Source organism: Lepidochelys olivacea, assembly GCF_965140295.1.
Source record: "Lepidochelys olivacea isolate rLepOli2 genome assembly, chromosome: 3".
Lineage (NCBI taxonomy): Eukaryota > Metazoa > Chordata > Testudines > Cheloniidae > Lepidochelys > Lepidochelys olivacea.
The window spans coordinates 44,855,384-44,875,346 of NC_140413.1; the positions used below are offsets into that span (position 1 = coordinate 44,855,384).

At 43.0% G+C, this 19,963-nt stretch overlaps 1 long non-coding RNA gene across 1 annotated transcript in view; it reads left to right on the forward strand.

Annotated features, from left to right (window-relative positions):
• Positions 1 to 17,178, forward strand: part of LOC311517805 — a 68,653-nt gene extending 51,475 nt beyond the window's left edge. The window contains exon 4 of the long non-coding RNA XR_014710798.1: positions 17,058 to 17,178. This is a non-coding gene — a long non-coding RNA (uncharacterized lncRNA). The remainder of the gene's footprint in view (positions 1 to 17,057) is intronic.
• The last annotated feature ends 2,785 nt before the right edge of the window (positions 17,179 to 19,963 follow it).

The following is a 19,963-nucleotide window of genomic DNA, read 5'->3' on the forward strand; positions in this document are numbered from 1 at the left end:
GACTGACCATTTTACACGGTATGCACAAGCATATCCCACACGTGATCAGAGGGCCACCACTGTTGCTCGAGTATTGTGGGACAAATATTTCTCAGTCTATGGATTCCCGGCTCGGATACACTCTGATCAGGGGCGGGATTTTGAGAGTCACCTTCTGAAGGAGGTGCTGAAGACAGCAGGAATTAAAAAGTCTAGGACAACGCCTTATCACCCCCAAGGTGATCCTCAGCCAGAGAGGTTCAATCGAACCCTATTAGATATGTTGGGAACTTTGCGACCAGAGCAGAAGGCAACCTGGAGCCAGCATGTCGCATTTCTGGTGCATGCCTACAATGCCACAAAGAACGATGCTACGGGAGTCACCCCATATCTCTTGATGTTTGGGCGAGAACCAAGATTACCCATAGGCTTGTGCTTTGGTGTATCAGAGGATGGAGATAGCTATGAAACTCATCAGCAATATGTATCCCGACTAAGAGAAAAGCTGCGGGATGCTTATCGCTTAGCTACTGCTGCGGCTCGGAAGAACGCAGACCGCAACAAACATCGATATGATGCTAGAGTGCGTTCGTAGGAGCTCCAGCCGGGGGACAGAGTCCTGCTGCGAAATTTGGGTATTGCTGGCAAACACAAGATAGCTGACAGATGGAAGGCAATACCTTACCTGGTGATGGAAAAGCTGGGAGATCTGCCGGTCTACAAGATCAAACCTGAAGACGGTCCAGGGCAAATAAAGACGGTGCATAGAAACCTTTTGCTCCCTGTGGGGGAATTGGTAAGCACCCCTTGTGAGATGGGCCACGGCAGGGCTGCCGGGCAGAACAGAGGTGCTAGACCAAAGCCGCCATCCAACACAGACAGCGGGCCCCCTGCAGCTAACTTACCCCTATTCTGCACATCTGAGAGTGAGTCTGAGGAGGAAGACACAACCCTGGTGTATCCTGGGATGGAGACAAGATTTCAGTCTCGATCAGCTGAACCAAATGAGAGTTTTCCCTCTTCCGCCCTAAACCCAATGGCGGAACTATTTAGGCCCCTTTCTGATACCCCGGTGCTGCTGATGAGACCCCCCTGTGATGACACACACAGGTTATTGGACAATGGGGACAGACAGGTAGAGGATGTCCTGGGCACCTTGGACCCTCCAGCGTTAGAACTAGGAGTGCAGGGGCCTACGCCAGTAGCTGAGGGACCCTCCAGGGAAGCCTCTCCATCCGTCACTCAAGAGGATGTTCCCCTTACTTCGGCAACAGAGATTCTCAATAGACGAGACAGGGTGATAAGACCAGTGAAACGGTTAACTTATGATGCACCTGGGGTGACTAGTGAGGAGCCAATACATTTAGCACACAGGCTTGTGGAAGCTAAAGTGGGCTTCCTGAGGCCCTTTGGAGGAAACCAATGAGTTGGTATAAAGGGAGTGTGATTTGTCGGGACGACAAAGTCTCGGCTGGGGGGAGGATGTAAGCAGTGTCAGGATGAGCTCCACCCTGACATCTGGTGGTGAGGTGTGGCAAGTTGTGGAAAAGAACTTCAGGGGCCGATCTCATTTGCATAGGCACACCCACCACGCCTAGAATGAGACCATAGCTGCCCAAATGGTCACTTTGGCTGCTGTGGGATCCCCAGTGTCTCTGTTATTGGGGCAGGAAGAATAAATTGTTATTACCCTGATTATGGGAACTGTGCTTGGAACTGTACGTGGCCTTTTGTTACGATGGAGGGATTCACCATCATCTAAGTAGCACTCGCTAGGCAAGGGTCATGGGTTCCAAAACTGTGTGAATGGAGAGAGGCTGGGGACAAGTATTAATACTTGGTGGCATGGGCCCCTTAGTGAGGGCCTTACATCCAGTGTCTCTGTTATTGGGGCAGGAAGAATAAATTGTTATTACCCTGATTATGGGAACTGTGCTTGGAACTGTACGTGGCCTTTTGTTACGATGGAGGGATTCACCATCATCTAAGTAGCACTCGCTAGGCAAGGGTCATGGGTTCCAAAACTGTGTGAATGGAGAGAGGCTGGGGACAAGTATTAATACTTGGTGGCATGGGCCCCTTGGTGAGGGCCTTACATGCTGATTGCACTTCCTCCTCTCTCCACTGTGGAATATCAGAGCTAATTTTCATTTCATTAGAAGTCTAGTTATAGGCTGCTGAGCTCACTTTGGGCTGACAGTGCACCAGCACTGGGGCTCCCCTACTATAAGCTGAATTCACCTAAGAGCTGAAATCACTGAGTGTTGTGTTAAGTAGTGGGGGAGCCTGAAGATATATTGTGGAGCAGTTTGCGGGACGGCTGGTGAAGCAGTTCGACACGGAGCAGTGTGTGGATGGCAGGAGCTGCTTGTGGGCCGTGGAGCTGAGTGAAGGAGTTTGTGGGGCGGCTGGCGGAGTGGAGCGCAGCTGAGCGAAGGAGTTCGTGGGGCGGCTGGCGGAGCGGAGCGCAGCTGCGCGAAGGAGTTCGTGGGGCGGCTGGTGGAGCGGAGGGCAGCTGCGCGAAGGAGTTTTGTGGGGCGGCTGGCGGAGCGGAGCGCCGCTATGGAGCTATGGGGCGGTCAGCTTCAGATCACGTAAGGTGCCTCTTACCCCCGTCCCATTTCCACCCAGGTTGGGAGGTAAAGCTCCGCCGATAAACTTTCGAACTCTGGGGCTGCCCTGACCAGGGACAGAGACTTTTGGGGCATTGGACTTTTGGGGTTGCTGGACTCAAGAACCAAAGGGAAAAGGGCATGCCCCAATTTGCCTGGGGTGGGGTTGTTTTTGCTCATGGGTTGTGTTATGAATCCGGTTGGTGGTGTTTCCCCAACATAATGCCACATTGTTTCTCTCTGTTATTAAAAGACTTTTGCTACACTCAGACTATGTGCTTGCGAGAGGGGAAGTATTGCCTCTTGGAGGCGCCCAGCGGGGGTGGTATATATTTGTCCCAGGTCACTGGGTGGGGGCTCGAGCCGGTTTGCATTGTGTTATTGGAATGGAACCCCTAGATATTGAACCCGGCCCTTGTTGCTGCCAACTCTGACGGGCAGAAGGGTTACACCAGATATTCACTGTTTGTGTGGTAGATCCCAAAGGCCTCAATGTAGATCAAGGCCCCATTGTTATAGTCTCTGGGCAAACAGAGGTAGACATGGTCCATTCCTTGAACAGCTCAAACTCCTGCAACAGCCTCCCTGCAGGTGGACCGTTCTGCCAGTGTGGAACCCCAGGGAAATTAATAAAAACGAGGAGTCCTTGTGGCACCTTAGAGACAAACAAATTTATTTGGGCATGTGCTTTCGTGGGATATAACCCACTTCATCAGATGCATGGAGTGGAAAATACAGTAAGCAGGTATAAATATACAGCCCATGAAAAGATGGGTGTTGCCTTACCAAGTGTGAGGGGGTGTCAGTGCTAATGAGGCCAATTTGATTAGGGTGGCCCATTCCCAGCAGTTGACAAGAAGGTGTGAGTATCAAGAGGGAAAATATTTTATAGTGACCCAGCCACTCCCAGTCTTTATTCAGGCCTAATTTGATGGTGTCAAGTTTGCAAATTAATTCCAGTTCTGCAGTTTCTCGTTGAAGTCTGTTTTTGAAGATTTTTTTGTTGAAGAATGACTACTTTTAAGTCTGTTATTGAGTGTCCAGGAAGATTGAAGTGCTCCCCTATTGGTTTTTGAATGTTACAATTCTTGATGTTTGATTTGTGTCCATTTATTCTTTTGCGTAGAGACTGTCCGGATTGGCCAATGTATATGGCAGAGAGGCCGTGCTGGCAGATGATGGCATATATCACATCATTGGATGTGTAGGTGAACGAGCACTTGATGGTGTGGCTGATGTGGTTGGGACCTATGATTTGTTAGTCTCCAAAGTGCCACAAGTACTCCTTTTCTTTTTGCAAATACAGACTAACATGGCTGCTACTCTGAAACCAGTCCTATGACAGTGTCCCCAGACAGAGTTGGCAACAGGGTTTGTTTCAGTGGTTGGTTACTGGGTTAGTTTTTCTGTTCTGTGCTGTGTAGTTGCTGGTGAGTATTTGCATCAGTTGTGGGGCGGTCTGTAAGTGAGGACTGGCCTGTTTCTCAAGGTTTGTGAGAGTGAGGGATCATTTTCCAGGATAGACTGTAGATCCTTGATGATGCACTGGAGAAGTTTTAGTTGGGGGCTGTAGGTGATGGTTTGCTTGTGGCCCAGGCTAGTGCCCCCAGCCCCAGAGCACCAAGAGGGCAGGTGGTGTGGCCGCAGCCCGAGCTGAGGCCACCACATAGAATCAAAGAATATCAGGGTTGGAAGGGACCTCAGGAGGTCATCTGGTCCAACCCCCTGCTCAAAGCAGGACCAATCCCCAACTAAATCATCCCAGCCAGGGCTTTGTCAAGCCTGATCTTAAACCTCAAAGGAAGGAGATTCCACCACCTCCCTAGGTAACGCATTCCAGTGCTTCACCACCCTCCTAGTTAAAAAGTTTTCCCTAATATCTAACCTAAACATCCCCCATTGTAACCTGAGACCATTACTCCTCATTCTGTCATCTGCTATCACTGAGAACAGTCTAGAGCCATCCTCTTTGGAACCCCCTTTCAGGTAGTTGAAAGCAGCTATCAAATCCCCCCGCATTCTTCCTTTCCGCAGACTAAACAATCCCAGTTCCCTCAGCCTCTCCTCATAAGTCATGTGTTCTAGTCCCCTAATCATTTTTGTTGCCCTCCGCTGGACTCTGGAAGCAGGAAGGAGTAGCTGGGGTTGGACCATGGACGGGGCATAGCCTCCCTCAGCCTATAATACCTGCTGATCATGTTTCCAAATCATAGAAATGTAGGGCTGGGTGGGACCTTGAGAGATCTACTCCAGCCTCCTGTGCCGAGGGGAGAATTTAGTCACTGATGGATTTTAGGGGCCTATAGGCATGGGCATCAGCTGAGCATGGGTTTTGAGGATCTTGGACATATGGAAATTTTGGATTTTGGTACTTGAGGTGGGGAGTTAAACCCAGAACCACAAAAATACTTGGATGCTTAAGTCACTAAGGTGTAAATGATATTAAAACCACAGAAAATTGTTTGCATAGAAACCTACATTTTCCTGAAAAATAGAAAAGGATTTAAAAGCTGCATAAAAACCCCATTCATATATATAATGTCTGTGAGAGTCCATAGCATAAACATATCACCAAATATTCAAGGAGTTATTTTTAAAAAAAGTAATCTATTTGATTAAACAAATCTTAAAGTTCATTTTAAAGTTATATGAAATTTGTGACAGGAAACTTAGATAAAGACATTCACAGGTAGGGGTGAAATGTACAATATGCTCTTTTTCTAGGGATCTCTTCTTTTGTCCATAAGAGACAAGTCTCTCAAACAAGGGTTCTTTCAGATCTGATATGGTGAGATGCCAAGCACCTCCTACAAGGTGCTGAGTGCACTCAATGTTCAGTTTTTCTCAGGATTGGGCCTCTAGTGACTTTGAGAACTGTTTCAGCAAGTTGTATTTGTATTGTGGGTGGGTCATACCATTTTTTTGGTTTTGCAGTTTTAGTATATAGAATTCCTAGGGAGAAATCCTGGTCCCTTTGAAGTCAGTAGCAAAATTCCCACTCATTTCAATGGAGCCAGGATTTCACCCCTAAAGTTTTTTATTCTTATCTGACCTTTGTAGTGCCTTTGTTCCTGATTTTTAGTCTCCTACATTCTGGTTTCACGCCAGTGTAATCCAACTGATTTCAGTGGAATTATTCCTGACCTAAATCAATGGAACTGAGAACAAAATCAGAGAATCTGATTTTAGTTTTAATCTCAAAATCACATGCCCTACAATGTGATGTATATTGAGACATTTTGGGCAAAAAGTAACAGAAGAGCACCACATTATTTTTCATATGTGTATTTTTTATTTTTTTAATTCAAGCCACCCTGAGTGGCAGGGTGCATGTACACCATTTCATTTGACAAATGATTTTTAAACAAACTCAAAGAAAAACAAGACTCTTTCAATCAAATTACCCATCCTCTCTTAGCCATGGGGAGACAAAGTCTGTCAACTTACCCTTAAATAACAGAGGAGCAGAATAAAGTGTCCCAAATACTTTACAGAGCTCTTTTTAATACATAATCTCACTTTGTTCTTCTCATTGTGAAACATAAATTGACAGATAAACTTTTATAAACTTTGATTGACAGATAAACTTTCAGACCCCTCCCCACATTTTCTTTTCTCAAGACTAAACTTGTCCCTGTTTTTGTAAACCTATTCTCAGAGGCCAGATTTTCTAAACCTTTTATCATGTTTGTTGCTCTTCTCTCAACTCTTCAATTTTTCCACATCTTTTCTAAAGTGTGGCACGCAGTAATTCAGCTGGGGCCTGACCAGTGCTGAGTAGAGCAAGGCAATTACCTCCCATGTCTTACATACAACACTCCTGGGAATACACCCCAGAATGATACGTTAGTCATCTTCTCAGTGGCAACACCCTGTTGACTCGTATTCAGTTTTGATCCATTATGACCTCCAGATCCATTTCAGCAGTATTACTACCAATTTGTATTTGTACATCTAATTTTACCTTCATAGATGTATTATTTTGCATTTGTTTTCATTGAATTTCATCTCAATTTCAGATTTTAGATCAATTCAATATGTCAAAACTATTTTGAATTTTAATCCTGTCCTCCAAAGAGCTTGCAATGCCACCCAGCTTGGTGTCATCCACAAATTTTTATAAGCATATTCTTCACCCCATTATTCAAGTCTTTAATGAAAAGATAGCCTAGTAGTGGACCCAAGGCAGACCCTGAGAGGACCCCACTTCATACATCCACCCTCAGTCTGACAGAGAACTATTAATAACTACTCTTTGAGTAAGAGTAAGCATAGCCACAGGTAAGGTAGCCTGTGTCCTCTTGTTTTTTCCTACCCCCCCCCCAGATGTTCTGGTTTAACTTGGATTTAAACTTGGAGAGTGGTCAGTTTGGATGAGCTATTACCAGCAGGAGAGTGAGTTTGTGTGTGTATGGGGGTGGGGGGGATGTGAGAAAACCTGGATTTGTGCAGGAAATAGCCCAACTTGATTGTCATGCACATTGTGTGAAGAGTTGTCACTTTGGATGGGCTATCACCAGCAGGAGAGTGAATTTGTGTGGGGGGGTGGAGGGTGAGAAAACCTGGATTTGTGCTGGAAATGGCCCACCTGATGATCACTTTAGATAAGCTATTACCAGCAGGACAGTGGGGTGGGAGGAGGTATTGTTTCATATTCTCTGTGTATATATAAAGTCTGCTGCAGTTTCCACAGTATGCATCCGATGAAGTGAGCTGTAGCTCACGAAAGCTTATGCTCTAATAAATTGCTTAGTCTCTAAGGTGCCACAAGTACTCCTTTTCTTTTTGCAAATACAGACTAACACGGCTGTTACTCTGAAACCTGTCACTATGCAAGGCACTGCATTTAGCCGTATGGAGTGGAAATCTATCAACTGCATGAAAAAACTTGTACAGATACAGACAGACATCATCTTCCTTTCCAAATGCAAACAGATGGACATCGTACCAAAAGGACTGAAGGTAAAAAATCCATTACAATCTACATACCACACAGACTATGCTGACAGCTTGTGCCACACGCTCTCAAAGAAACTGCAGAATCACCTGATCAACATCCTCTACAGCAAACAGGGAAAGATTAAGAATGAGCTCTCAAAAATGGATACTCTCATAAAAAACCAACCTTCCACACAAACTTCCTCGTGGCTGGATTTTACTAAAACTAGACAAGCCATTTACAACGCACACTTTGCTTCTCTACAAAAGAAAAAGGACACTAAACTTTCTAAACTACTACATGCTACTAGGGGCCACAGCAATGGTTCCCTCAACCCACCTAGCAATATTGTTAACCTATTCAACTATACTCTCAGCCCAGCAGAAGCAGCTGTCCTATCTCGGGGCCTCTCCTTCTGCCCCTCCACCCCCACGAACATGATACAGTTCTGTGGTGACCTAGAATCCTATTTTCGACGTCTCCGACTCAAGGAATATTTCCAAAATACCTCTGAACAGCATACTAATCCACAGAGGTCTCCCTACCAACACTACAGAAAGAGGGATTCTAGGTGGACTCCTCCTGAAGGTCGAAACAGCAGACTGGACTTCTACATAGAGTGCTTCCGCCGACGTGCACGGGCTGAAATTGTGGAAAAGCAGCATCACTTGCCCCATAACCTCAGCCATGAGGAACGCAATGCCATCCACAGCCTCAGAAACAACTCTGACATCATAATCAAAAAGGCTGACAAAGGAGGTGCTGTCATCGTCATGAATAGGTCGGAATATGAACAAGAGGCTGCTCGGCAGCTCTCCAACACCACTTTCTACAAGCCATTACCCTATGATCTCACTGAGAGTTACCAAAAGCAACTACAGCATTTGCTCAAGAAACTTCCTGAAAAAGCACAAGATCAAATCCGCACAGACACACCCCTGGAACCCCGACCTGGGATATTCTATCTACTACCCAAGATCCATAAACCTGGAAATCCTGGGCACCCCATCATCTCAGGCATTGGCACCCTGACAGCAGGATTGTCTGGCTATGTAGACTCCCTCCTCAGGCCCTACACTACCAGCACTCCCAGCTACCCTCGAGACACCACTGACTTCCTGAGGAAACTTCAATCCATCGGTGATCTTCCTGATAACACCATCCTGGCCACTATGGATGTAGAAGCCCTCTACACCAACATTTCACACAAAGATGGACTACAAGCCGTCAAGAACACTATCCCCGATAATGTCACGGCTAACCTGGTGGCTGAATTTTGTGACTTTGTCCTTACCCATAACTATTTCACATTTGGGGACAATGTATACCTTCAGATCAGTGGCACTGCTATGGGTACCCGCATGGCCCCACAGTATGCCAACATTTTTATGGCTGATTCAGAACAACGCTTCCTCAGCTCTCGTCCCCTAAAGCCCCTACTCTACTTGCGCTATATTGATGACATCTTCATCATCTGGACCCATGGAAAAGAAGCCCTTGAGGAATTCCACCATGATTTCAACAATTTCCATCCCACCACCAACCTCAGCCTGGTCCAGTCCACACAAGAGATCCACTTCCTGGACACTACAGTGCTAATAAACAATGGTCACATAAACACCACCCTATACCGGAAACCTACTGACCGCTATTCCTACCTGCATGCCTCCAGCTTTCACCCTGACCACACCACACGATCCATCGTCTACAGCCAAGCTCTGCAATACAACCGCATTTGCTCCAACCCCTCAGACAGAGACAAACACCTACAAGATCTCTGTCAAGCTTTCTTACAACTACAATACCCACCTGCAGAAGTAAAGAAACAGATTGATAGAGCCAGAAGAGTCCCCAGAAGTTACCTACTACAGGACAGGCCTAACAAAGAAAATAACAGAACACCACTAGCCGTCACCTTCAGCCCCCAACTAAAACCCCTCCAACGCATTATTAAGGATCTACAACCTATCCTAAAGGATGACCCAGCACTCTCACAAATCTTGGGAGACAGGCCAGTCTTGCCTACAGACAGCCCCGCAACCTGAAGCAAATACTCACCAACAACCACATACCACACAACAGAACCACTAACCCAGGAACTTATCCTTGCAACAAAGCCCATTGCCAGCTGTGTCCACATATCTATTCAGGGGACACCATCACAGGGCCTAATAACATCAGCGACACTATCAGAGGCTCGTTCACCTGCACATCCACCAATGTGATATATGCCATCATGTGCCAGCAATGCCCCCTCTGCCATGTACATTGGACAGTCTCTACGTAAAAGAATAAATGGACACAAATCAGATGTCAAGAATTATAACATTCATAAACCAGTCGGAGAACACTTCAATCTCTCTGGTCACGCAATCACAGACATGAAGGTCGCTATCTTAAAACAAAAAAACTTCAAATCCAGACTCCAGCGAGAAACTGCTGAATTGGAATTCATTTGCAAATTGGATACTATTACTTTAGGCTTAAATAGAGACTGGGAATGGCTAAGTCATTATGCAAGGTAGCCTGTGTCCTCTTGTTTTTTCCTACCCCCTCCCCCAGATGTTCTGGTTTAACTTGGATTTAAACTTGGAGAGTGGTCAGTTTGGATGAGCTATTACCAGCAGGAGAGTGAGTGTGTGTGTGTATGGGGGTGGGGGGGATGTGAGAAAACCTGGATTTGTGCAGGAAATAGCCCAACTTGATTGTCATGCACATTGTGTGAAGAGTTGTCACTTTGGATGGGCTATCACCAGCAGGAGAGTGAATTTGTGTGGGGGGGTGGAGGGTGAGAAAACCTGGATTTGTGCTGGAAATGGCCCACCTGATGATCACTTTAGATAAGCTATTACCAGCAGGACAGTGGGGTGGGAGGAGGTATTGTTTCATATTCTCTGTGTATATATAAAGTCTGCTGCAGTTTCCACAGTATGCATCCGATGAAGTGAGTTGTAGCTCACGAAAGCTTATGCTCAAATAAATTGGTTAGTCTCTAAGGTGCCACAAGTACTCCTTTTCTTTGAGTATGGTCTTTCAACCAGTTGTGCACCCACCTTAAAATTTATCAAGATCACATTTCCTTAGTTTGCTTATAGAATGTCATGTGGCACTATGTCAAAAGCCTCACTAAAAATCAAAATATATCACATGTAGGGCTTCCTCCAACCACTGGCCAAATAGCGCAGTCAAAGAAGGAAATTAGCTTGATTTGGCATGATTTGTTCTTGACAAATCCATTTTAGCTATTCCTTATAGTCCTAGTATCCTCTAGGTGCTTACAAACTGATTGTTTAATAATGTACCCAACCCTCTGGGGCCTCATCCATCCTCTGATTCCATGATCTTTGAGAACACGTGGAACTGGAAGGAATCTTGAGAGGTCATTTAGTCCAGTCCCCTGCAATCATGGCAGGACTAAGGATTATCTAGACCATTCCTGACAGGTGTTTGTCTAACCTGCTCTTAAAAATCTCCAATGATGGAGATTCCACAACCTCCCTAGGTAATTTATTCCAGTGCTTAACCACCCTGACAGAAAGTTTTTCCTAATGTTCAACATAAACCTGCTGCAATTTAAGCCAATTGCTTCTTGTCCTATCCTCAGAGGTTAAGAAAAAAAAACTATTTCTCCTCCTTGTTACAACCTTCTACATACTTGAAAACTTATGTCCCCTCTCAGTCTTTTCTTTTCCAGACTAAACAAACCCAGTTTTTTCAATCTGCCCTCATAGGTCATGTTTTCTAGACCTTTAATCATTTTTGTTTCTCTTCTCTGTTTCTCCAATTTGTCCACATCTTTCCTGAAACGTAATGTCCAGAACTGGACACAATACTCCAGTTGAGGCCTAATCAGAGAGGAGTAGAGTGGAAAAATTACTAGTTGGGTGTTGCTTACAACACTACTGCTAACACATAAATTCTAATGGTTCTGAGATTGCCTCAGCTAGCTCTATCATCAGATTTTCCTGACTTGAGAACAAAAGAACGGCCATACTGGGTCATACCAATGGTCCATCTAGTCCACTAGCCTGTCTTCTGATAGTGGCCAGTGCCAAGTGCTTCAGAGGGAATAAACAGAACAGGTAATCATCAAGTAATTCATCCCCTGTCACCCATTCCTAACTTCTGGCAAACAGAGGCTAGGGACACTTTAGAGCATGATTTTGCATCCCTGCCCATCCTGGCTAATAGCCTTTGATGGACCTATCCTCAATGAACATATCTAGTTCTTTTTGAACCCCATTATAGTTCTGGCCTTCAGAACATCCTCTGGCAAAGAGTTCCACAGGTCAGCTGCATGTTATGTAAAGATATCCTTCCTCTTTTTGTTTTAAACCTGCTGCCTATTAATTTCATTTGGTGACCCCCTAGTTTCTTGTGTTATGAGGAGTGAATAACACTTCCTTATTTACCTTCTCAACACCAGTCATGATTTTATAGACCTCTATAATATCCTCCCTTAGTCACCTCTTTTCCAAGATGAAAAGTCCCATTCTTATTATTCTCTCCTCACAAGATGTTCCATACCCCTAATGATTTTATTACCCTTTTCTGTACCTTTTCCAGTTCAAATATATCATTTTTGAGATGAAGCGACCAGATCTGCACACAGTATTCAAGATAGGTTTCAGAGTACCAGCCGTGTTAGTTTGTATTCTTTTTGCGAGTATTCAAGATGTGGGTGTACCATGGATTTATATAGAGGCAATATGGTATTTTATGTCTTAGTCTCTATCCCTTTCCTAATGATTCCCAACATTCTGGTCACTTTTTTGATGGCCGCTGCACATTGAGTGGACATTTTCAGAGAACTATCCACAGCAACTCCAAGATCTTTCTTGAGTGGTAACAGCTAATTTAGACCCCATCATTTTATAGGTATAGTTGGGATTGTTTTCCAACATGCATTACTTTGCATTTATCAACACTGAATTTCATCTGCCATTTTGTTGCCCAGTCACCCAGTTTTGTGAGATCCCTTTGTAACTCTTTGCAGTCTGCTTTGGACTTAACTATTTTGAGTAGCTATTTTATCATGCACAAATTTTATCACCTCACTGTATACCCCTTTTCCAGATCATTTGTGTATCTGAATACACATCAAACTTATAAAAGTAGTTTTAAACCGTTTTTCCTTAATTTGGCTTGCATGCCTTCCTCCCTGGTTGTTAATATTGATTGTGTTAAGTTATTGGTGACCAAACACTTTTTTTTATTGAAGACTGAAGCAAACCATTTTGCATTAAATACCTCAGCCTTCTTGATATCATCCGTTATTAGCCCTCCTCCCCTGCTAAGTAGCGGACCTATCCTTCTCATCATTTCAATATTTAAAAGAATAATTTTATCACTGATATATAGACTTGTTACATGCTAACATTTTGAATGAACTAAACAAAAGAAATTCTGTCAAATATAAAAAAGACAGTATCACTCTTTACTGTAGATCATTAAAATGTAGATGCAATCTTTTGGCCTTGATTTGTCAACAATTAACTCACTTTTAAAAAAGCAAATATAATTGATGTTAGTTTTTGATTGCTCAGCTAAGCAAATCTTAACTTTTTCATTCAAATTAGCTCTTTTTAATACGATCAGGAAATATGACCCCAAAGCACAATTGTATTGACAGTCAGGACAAGTGAAGGAAACACACAAGTGTAAATAAAGATTTTCCTAATGTATTCATCACCACAAAATACATATGTATTATATTTTGAGGGTTTAAAGCTGTACCTTTTTAACCTTAAACTTTCATTTCTTGACTATTAAGTAAGGATGAGCAGGAAATGGCTTTCCTATCCCATGAATATCTTTGAATATCTGCATCAGGATGAAACTGAAACCTTTCCAAGTTTTTTAAATTAAAAACCAGAGGACCCTCATGGGAGAGCCAATAGCCTTGTGGTTATGATACTTATGTGGGAGGGTTAGGTTCAAGTCCCTGCTCTCTCTATTTCAGAGCAGGGGTTTGGTCCTAGGTCTCCCATATCCTATGTGAGTGCCCAAAAACTGGGTTATTTTTAGGTTGGACACGCTTTCTCTGACCAGAAATTCCATCCTGGACCAGAAAAATCTACTAAAATTTATTCAAAACTGGACTGTTCCAACAAAAGCTTTCAGTTCTGACAAATTGGCATTTTTCTGACAAAAAAAAAAGGTTTGGCAAAATTCCTGATTACCTCAACTAAGTGTTTAAGCTTAACAGCTTTATTATTTTTTGCATTTTATTTTTGTTCAAATTTTCCAAACTTTGGCATCTAAGATCAGGGCCAGGCTTTCCAAGAAGCTTAGCTCCTATTTCTGCATCGAACTACACTCACAAAGGGAGGTGCTAATTGCTAAGTATTTTTGAAAAGCTGGACCTTACTTATGTGACTGAATGGGAACTGAGCTCTTCGGAAATTCTGGTGCTGTGAATGCTTATTCTTTATGTGTAATATATATATATATCCCAAGTAGTGGTGAGATGTAATTACACTTATGTTTGTTGATTTCTTAATACTATGTTTGTAGTGTCAAGGATAGTGCACAAAGTGAAATTGTATCCTTGTGTCCATTTGCATAGAAGTGTTCTGTTACAGGAGATTTAGTGAGGGGCTGGGATTGAAAGCTTACTCTAACATTTCTTAAAGATCCAAAGAAAGAGCTGATTGCTGCCTTTTCTTTTATGTGACGTTCATTGTACTTTTTGCAGAAAAATCAATAAGCATTGCTGTCCCTGTAGATGCAGTTGTTGTTCCTAGCATTTAAATGACATTCTAGGACCATGGTTCTGAGTGCTTAGTGGTATCTGCACATAGTAAAATGTGGTGTGTTACATGACTACGCTCTCTTTGATGTCTCATTTGTAGATTCCATTGTGCTGTTAGTTGCATTATCTCAGCTCCCATCAAGCGTGAGTTGAAAGACAATGGATGGATTTTCCAAGATTTCACAGCTCTATTAACTTGTATCATTTTCCCTAAAGTGTAGCAATCCTTGCATTCAGTGCAATACTTGTCACAGTAGCCTGCAGTAGCATCCAGCTGTGTTAAAGCAGCAGAGAGCTGAATGTGATAAAGCACTATTTACTGACAAAATGCTACTGTCTAGACTCTTGTACTTTCCTGTTCCAATGCAAGTACAGAATAGGTACGTCTATGCCGCAATTAAAAACCTGCAGCTGGCCTATGCCAGCTGATTCAGGCTCACGAGGCTCAGGCTAATGGGCTGTTTAATTGCAGTGTAGATGTTTGAGCTTGGGTGGGAGCCTGGACTCTAAGATCCTGCTGTTATGGGCCTGGATGTATCTAGTCTGACCTAGTAGTCAGAGCTGAGGTCAGGTCTACTGGGCAGAGCATGCATCCAGGTTGGGGAGCGAAGCCAAAGGTCAGCACCAGAGTTACCAGAGCCAGAAGTCAAGCCACAATCAGAACCAGGAATCAAAACTGAGTGCCAGAGCTGAGGTCAGGTGCCAAATGCCAGAGTCAAGGGTCAAGTTGGAGTCAGAATCGGAAGTCACAGGCCAGGGTTTCAGCCAGGACTGATCACTGAGAATTGGAGGTGAGGTGTAAGGACTTAAGGAGAGGCAAAGATCAGGCATGAACAAGAGCCCAGTGGGAACAGGAGCAAAGGCGGGGTAAGGCAGGAACCAGGAGCAGAGCAGGAACAGGGTTAGGTGCAGGAGGCAGGTACGAGCACGGTCCAATGCAGCCACTATAGGAAACCACCTTTTTGATCGGACAAACTTTCTGTTCCTCCTCCTGGCTTAAATAGCATAGTTGGACCATAGTTGGACCAATCAGTGGAGCCAGGCGATCTTCCAGTCAGAGCACCAATGGGTGGTGCCTTGGCTAGAGCTATAGCCCTAGAAGCATATCAGCCCATCTGATTTCAGCAGCCATTGGGGGGAGGCCAGGAGTGGCAGCTGTCTGAGTACTGCCAGCCCTGGATTCAAGACCCAGGATATCACATCTGTGAGGTGGGAGGGTCCCAGAGCTCAGGTTGCAGCCTGAGTCTGAACATCTACACCACAATTAAACAACCGCTTAGCTGAGCCCTACAAGCCCAACTTGGCTGGCACGGGCCAGCCGCAAGTGTCTAATTGCAGTGTAGACATACCCAGTCTGGGGTGAGTGTGGTAGGCCTGATCTACACCAAAAAGATAGGTTAACTTAGCTACATCACTCAGGGATGGGAAACATTTCAGGTAGGCTAACATAACTGCAGTGTAGATGCAGCTAGGTTGGCGGAAGAATTCTTGTGTCAAGTGTCTACACTCCAGCAGTGTGGCTGCATTGCTGCAACTTGCAGTGTAGACATACCCTTAGTACCAAGACATACCCTTAGTACCCTCAGCTGAAGGAGAGAGACAGTATGAGAACTAGCAGTTGTGAAAACTTTTCCATCTAGTCATTTTAGAATCATTTATCCAAAGACATTCCAATTTGAACAGATTTCTCTCTTGAACCTGCAATCCTATGTGCAGAAATACCAGTGAAGTCAAATGGTAACTTGATCAATTGGTCTGAATTTACTGCATAGAGAGTTAGTCACCATAGTACCTGCTATTCCATATAGATCAGTTCGGTATTGGTTAGCATTTCAGCTATTATTGAACCTATCTTCTCAATTTGAAAGAATATCCTAGTATTCACCTTCTATATCAGACCCCACAGCACATAACATTCCCCATATGCTCTTTCAAATTCCAGTAAGACTGCTTTTACGAATGACTAGTTCACCCTATCTGTATCATTTGCTCCCCAAAGGGGAGATTCTATACAGAGGGGGCCATTGCAGAGTATAGCAGAACAGCTAGGCAAAATCCTACTAATGTATCAAAGTTTGCATTTTATCCCCAAAGGCCACCTTATCCTAAACTCATGCAGGGGATTTGAATCTAACCCCATTATCATTCTTAACTGACTGAAAAAATGAAATCACATATTTGTAATCAGATCTTGTCTTTTCCTAGACATGGTACTGGCATTGTGGGCTGAGAAGTGGATGGCCTAGAGTCATTACTGTGATCCCACAACACGTGGCATTACCAGAGGGATAAATCCACTGGTTGCAGAGTTGTTCTCCCCCCGATAGCAAGGCTGAGAAACTGGCCCACAGTTTTCAAACAAATGTAATCTAAAGAAAACAGCATCATACGTTAAATACATACTTTTACCACTATGTAGTGCAAGGCTGTATTTACACAGCCTAGACACTCCACAATTCAAAGTGTAATTTTACTTGCAGGTACTGTTTTCGTTCCAAGTACTGCATACGTCTCCTAGACTTTACACACCAATCCTTCAAGAGACAATGGCCCACTATGTTGGGCTGTTAGAAGGTTCTAGTAACAATAAATAATCAACAGGAAGCTACCCCACCAAATGAGAATATTGCAAGGGAGCAGCATGTTACAGAAAATGTATCCCTGTTTTATATCTAAGTGACAAACTGTTAATGCTACACAGTGTGTACTAAGACTGTCATCAGAACAAGAATTGATAAGTCAAACTGAAAAATATTAAATTGTTTTTCTACAGAATTATGGGGCCGGATCCCATTTCACAACCAAAAGTCCCTCTGAAGTCCGGGGGAGTGACACAGAGAATGCAAGATCAGGTACATGCAGCAGATTCATGTCTCAGCTGGGGTCAGTAGAACTCAAAGAATTTATAGTCTCCCTGTTAGCATAAATTAGAATAATAAATATTGGGAGATACTCAACAGGGAGTTCACCTTATTAAGTGGTTACCATTCATGGCATGAGTAGAAGTGTAAACTGACATGATACATGCAGATTAGCTTTGATTTACAGACTATTCTTTATTCTTCTTAAGGGGAATCTTCATTACCATCTTTATATCTGCTTGAAGGTGAGGGTTCAGTCCTTGACAGCCCAATCCAGGAGACATTTATGCACATACTTCACATTAAGCACATGAGTAGTGCAATTGACTTCATTGGGACTGCTCCCACTCAAGTTAAACTAAGCATGTGCATGTTTGCAGCATTGAGACCTAAGTGAAGAACTGAAATTTCTTCCCCCTAAAGAAGAGATTTACCCATTCAACCATATTCAAGTGCAAAAAAAAAAAAGCCAAAAAACCCCTAAGGGACTATAAAATATACCACATTTATTACTTTATTATCTACATAGTGTTAGGATTGTGTAGGTGTTTAATGACTTAATATCAGCAAGACAAAACAGAAACCAAAACCTTAGTCACTTCATAAAAGCAAATATATACAAGTGCATCTGAAAATACAAAACTACTTAAAGCAAGAGAAGCCCCTCTTATTCTAAATTAAAAACCTTATTAATAAAAAGCTATTTTTAAAAATTCCACAATAGCAAAGTCCAAAAGAAGAAACATCTAAAGGGCCTGGGCTGATCCTGGAATTACTTCTATGGGCCTTTCTCAATGCTCTTAGCCAGCGGCTACAATTTTGCATTCAAGCTTGGCAGTCCTCAGCCCTCTCATTTTGAGAGCTATGTCTTGATAAGTAATATACATAGGAATCATCCTATACAGATACACCTCTGAATTTTCTAAGTCCTATACTTGGACAACAGTTCAGACCAAATCCGTTACTTTGAAAACACCTATTCATATATTCTTCATTAGTTCTTCAGTCAGAATATTCAAATAAAAGCTTTTTTTCTGGATCAGACCCTACATAAATATCACTAGATTGTAGTAAATGATACTATATTACTACTGGTTGTCTATTCTAAGTATAAAGAAATTGTCACCCTGGGAAACATGGACATTCCCAATTTACCCCCTCTCCAATGATGCACAAGAGTTTTTTCTATTGGCTGTGAAGTTCATTATTCATAAAGGTCTCCAGAAATGTAAATCTCCTTTATTGTTATATTGATAGTCTGTTTATACTTTGCATCCGCAGAGGCTCCTACAATGATTACAATAAACTTAGTGAGATTATACACTGAGAATGAAAAGTTCATTGTAATAGCAGTGCACAATTGTATCTTCTATGCACTGGACATTATTTGCTAAGAATCACTGAAGTGGATCCACTGGCCTCCAACTAGTTTGTCTACTAATCTTTTCCTAAAACACAACATCCTGCAATCAGAATTCTTCATAAGTGTAATCCCTCAATAAACACAGAGCACAAAATGCAGCACTGTCATGTGGCCTCTTCCAAGCATTGTATATAAATAAGAGCATTAAAGGAGCAAAAAATGGTCTTAAATTGAGAATTGATACTTATTACTTAATGTATAAATTTCTAATCCATGGGGCAGATTTCTTAGAGGCCTCATATGAGGGGTGCACATTGCTTTTAGGAGATTTGAGCCTGGGGCTTCCAAACCTCATCTCTATTACTTTTTATCTTTTTTATTTCTACGTGCCCTTGATTCCTAGGCTTTCAAATGCCTATGTTCTGAAGGCCTGATCTACACCAAAACTTAAGTCAACCTAGCTACATCACCCAGGAGTATGAAAAATAATTACATACGTGAGATGTAGTTAAGCTACACTAAGCTCTGGTATAGACACCACTAGGTCAATTGAAGAACTACTCTATCAACCTAGCTATCACCTCTTGGGGAGGGGAAGGGAAGGAGATTTAGTACAGTGATGGAAAAACCTCTGGTGTTGCTGTTGCAAATGTCTACACTACAGCTCTACAGTGGCACAGCTGCAATGCTGCCTCCGGAGGGCTTGAAGTATAGATACACCCTAAGATGCAGAGAGATTTTCCTGCAATAGATTCATTCCAAGATAGGACTAACAACTTTGTACTTTTGTTTCAGAGCAGTTCCTACTTTCATCTGCCATTTTCAAGTAATCTCTCTTTCTACAGACCACTGCACTGCATGTTACAGCTCTTGCTTTTTAACTTAAACTAGGAAACATTAGAACTATACTCTTAAAGTCAGTCTCTAATCTGCAACACCATCTATGATTTCTTAGGATTTTTTACCACTTTTGACTTTCATTCTACTCTCTTTACTTCATGAGATGAGTTACTGATAATTTAGGCATGAAATAAACCACCTCTTGCATCATTGTTGGAAATCTCACAGTAGAAGAAATGCACCAGCATTAAATTTGCTTTCAATAAGAAGTAGGATCACTTTTGCATCACAAGCATTTAACTGTCCGACTCACACTGGCTTTATTAGAAGTCATGGCTACTTCCTCCTCACCTTCCAAGCACAAGCAACTTTAAAAATATCCCCATTAAGGATGTCCTGGAAGCTTAATATTTCACCTGTCCTATAGGGTGAATTTCACTAAATATCAGAGTTCCTGTATAACAAGGTAGAATATTAAGGCCCAAGGACAGGGGTTCTCAAACTGGGAGTCAGGACCCTGCAGAGGAAGGCGACAACCCACCATCATATCATATATCATTGCCCATCTGATTTGAGGGAAAAGTCCTTTACAGTGATGCTCAGACTGAGGCTCGC